This window comes from Schistocerca serialis, chromosome 1 (assembly GCF_023864345.2).
Source record: "Schistocerca serialis cubense isolate TAMUIC-IGC-003099 chromosome 1, iqSchSeri2.2, whole genome shotgun sequence".
In the NCBI taxonomy this organism is placed as follows: domain Eukaryota; kingdom Metazoa; phylum Arthropoda; class Insecta; order Orthoptera; family Acrididae; genus Schistocerca; species Schistocerca serialis.
The window spans coordinates 1192776434-1192782309 of record NC_064638.1 but is presented as its reverse complement, the minus strand read 5'-3'; the positions used below and the strand labels follow the sequence as shown (position 1 = coordinate 1192782309).

Sequence of the window (5876 nt, the reverse complement as noted above, 5' to 3'; positions counted from 1 at the left end):
GGCGGACGCTATCGAACTGCGGTATTGACATTCTATAAATGGTTAACTACACTCAACACGAGCCGTGTACCTCCTTCGTGGTAGAATGACTGGAAGTAATCGGCTGTCGGACCCCCTCCGTTAACAGACACTGCTCGTGCATGGTTGTTTACATCTTCCGGCGGGTTTAGTGGCATCTCGGAACAGTCAAAGAGACTGTGTTTGTGATACAATACCGACAGTCAACGTCTGTCGTAAGGTGTTCTGGGAGCTGGGGTGATGCCACACTTTTTTGATGTGTGTATAAGCACCATTGGGCAACGGCCTTGCCGCAGTGGATACACCGGTTCCCGTCAGATCACCGAAGTTAAGCGCTGTCGGGTGTGGCCGGCACTTGGATGGGTGACCATCCGGGCCGCCATGCGCTGTTGCCATTTATCGGGGTGCAATCAGCCTCGTGATGCCAATTGAGGAGCTACTCGACCGAATAGTAGCGGCTCCGGTCAAAGAAAACCATCATACCGACCGGAAGAGCGGTGTGCTGACCACACGCCCCTCCTATCTGCATCCTCAACCGAGGATGACACGGCGGTCGGATGGTCCCCGTGGCCACATGTGGCCTGATGACGGAGTGTAAAAGCACCATTGAACATGTATATATGGAAGACAAATGATGACTATAGGGTTTTTAAGCATCTATATAGTGAAGAAAGAGATTAAGCAAATATAAATGGAATAGAAGAAGAAGAATAGATACAACATTATAGAGATAGCTCCCTGGTAAAGACAATATGGAAACGATATGGAAATACGGGCTCCATCACGTTAGATGAATTAGAAATGGCATTAAGAGAAATGAAGAACAGGACATCTACAGGAGGAGACAGAATAAATGTAGAATTATGATGGAAAAAGGGAATATAAGGTTGAAAATCGTGAAGTGTATGTTGATAACGAAAAAGTTTTCGACCAGATAATTAGTGAAAATTATGGGAATTCATGATTCAAGGAGGATATCCGAATCCCATAATTAAAGTGCTAAAATATGTGTATAAAGAGACAATAGTCAGGGAATACATCGGAAATGGAAGGTATAGTGGAAAGATAAAGGAAAATTGTACCTGGTTGTAGTTACTCTCCTATTTTTTGTAGTATTTACATATACACTGAAGATCCAAAGAAACTGGTACACCTGCCTAATATCGTGTCGGACCCCCATGAGCCCGTAGAAGTGAGGCAGCAAGACGTGGCATGTGCTCGACTAATATCTGACGTAGTGCTGGAGAGAACTGACAGTATGAATCCTGCAGGGCTGTCCATAAATCCCTAAGAGTACGAGGGGGTCGAGATCTCTTCTGAAAAGCACGTTGAAGGGCATCCGAGATATGCTCAATAATGTTCAAGCTTGTGGAGTTTGATTGCTAGTGGAAGTGTTTAAATTCACAAGAGTATTTCTGGATCCACTGTGTAGCAATTCTGGACGTCTGGGGTGTCGCATTGTTCTGCTGGAATTACCCAAGTCCGTCGGAACGCACGATGGACATGAATGGACGCAGGTGTTCAGACAGGATGTTTACGCATGTGTAACCTGTCAGAGTCGTTTGTACATTTATTAGGGTCCCATATCACTCCAACTGCACACGGCTCACACCATTACAGAGCCTCCATCATAGATGATGTTGCGTTTAATAGTTCGCACGCTGACACTTGTTGATGGCCCAGCTTTAAAATCTGCAGCAGTTTTAGGGAGTGTTGCACTTCTGTCACGTTGAACGATTCTTTTCAGTTGTAGTTGGTCTCAGTTTTGCAGGAGCGTTTTCCGGCCGCAGTGATGTTGGAGATTTAATTGTTTTATCGGATTCCTGATATTCACGGTATACCCCTGAAACGATCCTACGGGAAAATCCCTACTTCATCGCTACTTCGGAGATGCTGTGTCCAGTCGCTCGTGTGCCTTTTATGACACAGCGTTAAAACTCAGATAAATCCTGATACCCTGCCATTGTAACAGCAGTAACAGATCTAACAGCTGCGCCAGACACTTGTTGTCTTATATAGGCGTTGCGACCGCAGCTCCGTACTCTGCCTGTTTTCATATCTCTATATTTCAATAAGCATGCGTATACAATTTTCTTTGGCGCTTCACTGTGTGATTGGTTGGAGTATCAATATCTAAAATTAACAGAAGCATTTGTACTGTACCATGTTTTTCGCCTAAGACAACGCTATTTGCAGTCATCAGATTATTTTGAGAGAAACTGAAGACGAACTGCACGATATACAAGTTACGCGCGAAATGTAATTTAAAAAATCCCATAACTAAAAAAACAGAAAGAAAAGGGCAGTGGCCTTGAATGGTAAAAATATTGTTAAAGCTAACTTGTAATCTGTGACGCCATAACAGGAAAATTCATGTAGTTCAATGACCTACAAATACATGTCAGCTATAAATATGGAGAGGATTTTAAAGATGAATTACCAATGTTGCACCAAACTTGCGGTAAAATAAATAGAAGGTTAAAAACTATAAGCAGGGAAGAGAAATGAATGAATTTATACAACGTAATGACTCTGTCTGCTTTTCTCTATGGCTCTAAACATGGAGGCTGACGAAAGATGATAAAAGTAAGATACAGAAATGAAGTTGTTAAGGTCGACGAGGTATCCTTTGAGATAAAACTGCAATTGAAAGATTAGGGAAGAACTTGGAATACATTCTATGGAAGGAAAAGTTGTTAAGTGTAGAAGTGATTGGAGACAGCATGTTGTGAAGGAGAGAATCCGAAGACTGTCGGACTGTACACAAAAGGGAAGAAGGCAGACAAAGGAAACGACTGTGAGATATATTTTGAACCCGTAACAGGCGTGCAGAAGAAGAGGAGAAAGTGAAGAAGAAGAAGAAGAAGAAGGTGATGGTGATGATGATGGTGGTGATGAAGAAGAAGAAGAAGAAATCAGTTCTGCGAATAAAATCAGATGAAGTGAATGCTGGGATTGTTCTTTGAAATGCTATAGGCGATTTTCCTCCCTACACTTTCTCAATCCTAGCTAGTGGTCCGTCTTCAGTGCTCTCGCCGCAAAGGGGCGTAAAATCATAATCTTCTTACTTTTTACACTTGTATCAACAGCAAAAGGCACAAATTCTGACTTCTTATTCAAACTAAAAGTTAAATCATTAACTTCATCACCAGTAGTCGATCCTCTACCTAGCTCGAATTGTACCAAACAACCTGTGTTACTTCTCTCCAAGCAGAGGTTGTTGCGTCCCTTTTAATAATACTGTAAGATCCTTGTGTAGCTTTCTGCATCCCTTTTCTTTAATATGAAATCAACGAGGTATATGCAGAATCGTGCACGAATAAAAGTTTTTTTCTTCCTTGGCAGGGTGTCTGACACAGTCATATACCTTCATAATTCGCGGAAGATCCCAACTGGCTACTGCGTCATATACGGATTACTACACTGAAAGGTCAGGACCGGGAGAGAAACTATTATGCCGTGACGCATTTGGATAATATCAGCATACATGATTTCTGTATGATGTCCTTAACTCGCGCTTGGGAGATCTCGAGCTTCACAAAGTTTACTGCAAACCGGGCGAGAATCTAGAGTGTAATGAATTTATGGACACAAGTATTAAATCGAATCTGAATAAGCTAACCGAGCCACAACCGCAGACTGCGTTGGGTTGCGTCGCCAGCACGAGAGGCGAAAGCTCATCAGCTTACACGTTTAAATTGTTTTCAGAGTTATTGCGCGTTCGCCGTGGAGTGGACAGGGTGTGTAAATATGCATAAGCCTGGGATCTGCATTTTAAACGCCCACATGAATTAATGTTGACTCCAAGTTCGTTTAATAAAGGGCTCTCCGGCCATCGCTCGACTTATTCCGTACGTACCCGCTCCATTAAGACTGAAAAACTGTTTCCACAGTCATTTTTCCGGGATACGAATGAATGTTTGAGAAATCTATGTATATGCATGCAGTTGTTGCTTTTGCATCCTGGAGCTCTGTCGAATAGCAGAGAACCGCCAAAGAGATGCGGCACAGCATTGTGGGTATGTCCTACCGGACTTTGCAAAATGTTGATGTCTGTGATTACCATTACGATTCATCATGTTCCTACAGTTACAGTATTGTTCTCTCGATAGCTCGTCAGCTCGCATTTCAAGCTATTGTTGATGGCGTTAGAATATGTTGTGAATATTTTTTCTTCAATTTCTTGATCGCCAACGTTTTGTCACCAACAGACTATTATCACATTTTTAGTGGTGTTAGAGATTGTCACTCATCAGCGTCCAAACGCTTGTAACCACGTGGTTATTTCTTAGAAACGTTTTAATATGTTAAAAATACACAGAGCAACTTGACGCTATATAAATAGACAGAACGAATGGAATTGCGGCAGGTTCGAATATTGGAATTACAAAAGGAAAAGTTATAAAATTTCGTCAACTGGTCAGATTAATGATGTAGTAATTGTGTAATAAATCCCTTAATTTCTAACCTGAAGATGGCTGGCAGTTGCCCAGTTGATATTTCGTGCTCGATTGTAAATGACGACCGGTTTCTATACCGAATATTCAAAAAGTATGGTTTGCACTGAGAGGCGGCTAATAGGACTTCATACGTATGAAAGACATATGATAATGAAATATTTGAACATAAAACTAAATTAGAAGCTTCCAATGGATGAAGCTTGACGAAAGTAAGACTCTCAGTCGGAGACAAGGTTTTGGAGCAGATTAATGGTTTTCAGTCCCATGCTTACAGTTTAAACATAGACAACCGCACACATTTTAACTTCGACTTGAAATCATTCCGTAATTTATACTGCGTAATTAAAATAAACAGATCGCGATATGGCAGTGTAGAGTAGGCGATAATCTTCTATCAAACCATTCCAGTGCTTGCAATACAGTATAAAGCAGTGTATTTCAGACGATATAAAAACAAAAATGAAAAATTCAGGAAGCAGAAATGTGGTTTTTATGCACGATTTTAGAACATACAACAGATGAACCCATCCGAAATGAACGTGAAAAACTCAGATTCTGTTTATAAAACATTTTGGAAGACACCGAAGCTCCGATTCTTGCCCCGATGGATCGATCGTGATCGACCGACCGCCGTGTCATCCTCTACCAACGGCATCATGCGGGTGCTGTATGGCGGGGCATGGAATCACACCGCACACCTGGCCATTGTCAGCCTTTTTTGCTTTTGAGCCGCTGCTTCTCATTCAAGTATCTGTTCAACTGGCATCAAGAGGCTGAGGCCACCTGCTCGAGTATTGTCATCAGGAAAAAGTCCTTGGTGGTAACGGGAATCGAACCCAAGCCCTCCGCATAGTTGCCAGCCACGCTGACCGCTGGGTTATTCGTGTTGACTTCTCAGAGATAATGAGAAAATAGTGTCGGACGACTGGGTGCAAATAGATATTCAACGGTATAGGAATGTTGGGAAATGTAGAAGAGAAAGACTACAGGATGGATGGAATGCAGAACACTTGAATGGCAGAAAGGTCAACATTTGATGTTGTTGGTGCTCCTGTTACAGAATGAAGTTGATGCATAGGGTGATGTCAGTACAGATTATGCTGGCGGAGATCAGGAGTTGGTGTAGATCACTAGTGTCCAACCTGTGGCCTGCGTGTCGCATGCTATCCAAAGCAATTATCGGTGAGGCCCACAAAGTGAGCGTCTATCACACGATTCCACAAAAATCTGGTATGTAAAGTTATGATAATCTGAATATTTTCAGATTATTCACTGCCGCCCGTGGTGTGAATGAACCCCAAGAGTTTCGGTCTTGTAACCGGCCAATCCGTCTGACGCGCTTGTCTGTTATCTTACAGTTGCTTCAGTTGCAATTGTGAAACTAGAGGCTTACAGACA

General features: G+C 42.3%; 1 pseudogene; it reads left to right on the top strand.

Moving 5' to 3' along the window:
* The first annotated feature begins 295 nt into the window (after nt 1–295).
* Nucleotides 296–413, top strand: LOC126426818 (5S ribosomal RNA; annotated as a pseudogene).
* Nucleotides 414–5876: the final 5463 nt, after the last annotated feature.